Source organism: Amphimedon queenslandica, unplaced genomic scaffold (assembly GCF_000090795.2).
Source record: "Amphimedon queenslandica unplaced genomic scaffold, v1.1 AMPQUscaffold_12690, whole genome shotgun sequence".
Lineage (NCBI taxonomy): Eukaryota > Metazoa > Porifera > Demospongiae > Haplosclerida > Niphatidae > Amphimedon > Amphimedon queenslandica.
Window position 1 is genome coordinate 19,686 of NW_003547074.1, and position 1,204 is coordinate 20,889.

General features: G+C 37.7%; 1 long non-coding RNA gene across 1 annotated transcript; it reads left to right on the plus strand.

Moving 5' to 3' along the window:
- The first annotated feature begins 248 nt into the window (after window positions 1-248).
- On the plus strand, window positions 249-1,092 carry LOC109587085 (uncharacterized). The gene is made up of 2 exons (XR_002187386.1): window positions 249-927; window positions 996-1,092. It is a non-coding gene; the product is annotated as an uncharacterized LOC109587085 (long non-coding RNA).
- The last annotated feature ends 112 nt before the right edge of the window (window positions 1,093-1,204 follow it).

A 1,204-nucleotide genomic window follows, 5' to 3' on the forward strand; every position in this document is an offset into this window, starting at 1 on the left:
GTAAAGCGCAATTAATTTTTTATGGTGGCCATTATTTTTTTCAAATTTGGCATTCAATAAAGAAATAATCCTACAATTAATATAATAACATTTAAATGCTTACCAATTACTGAGAATTTTGAGAAAGGCTTGATCTTTAAATGTAGACACCAGAACACAATGAGAACACCTTGCGCCGAGCACGGAAAAAATAATTAATTTCAACTTTAATTAACTTTAATTAATAATTTAATTAACCCCATGTTGTAAGACAATAAAATATTTTTATTATGTCGAGGAAACTGTTTTAAGGAGTGAAATTTCTTGAAATAGCTCAGGATCAAGTTCTCTTTTGGGAAAAAATACAATCATAGGCTTCTTTGAAAGTTCAAATTTTCTTGTGGAGACCCTATTTATAGTGTCCTCCCAGCAAATAGCATGGGAAAATCTAAAATAGACCTCTTTCAATCTTCCGGGTGAGAATGAATTACGCCAAAGATGGATATACAGCACTGGAGGGACATGACTGAGCCTGGATGACTCTATTCATGCTCTAATCTATACAGCGAAGAATTATCATCTCTGATACAGGCCACTACCCAAAATCAGTGATTGAAGCCTGGTGTCTATTTTGATACAGTCCTAACTGGCATCAATGTTGAATCATGTCTGTTACTCTGGTCGAGACTATTCTACTCTGGCTGAACCAAGGCCGTACTCCAGCATGGTTGTATCATGGATGTCATGATTGTATCATGCTAGACTCATTGCTGTGCAGGCTGCCCAAAATCCATGATACAGGGCTGTGATTCAAATTCTTGGCTGTCAGTGGCTGTGTATGTATGATAGAAAATTAGAATTTAGAAAAAGACAAAGGGCCAAAAAATGGGCGGAGTAACAGCACTCTTTAACAAATAGAGATGATGCGGTAAACTTGGGAAATGTCAGGTACATTGTACATGTAAGAATGATAGTTTTTCTCATTTTGCTTATTTTCTTGTTGCTTTATTTTATAGTGTATCAACCAGTGGAGAGGGCCCATCACTTTACTGTACAGGTAGACGACAGCTTGTACATGTGGGGTGGGAGGCAGTCTGATTTTCCTGAAGTGCACAGTAACTGATGAGAAGAAGAAAGCAATGTGCTCTGTAGTGGAGGTGTGCAATTTAAAGAGTGGTAGGTGGGAACAAAAGCCTACTACTGGTGACCCTCCACTTGGTGTCCA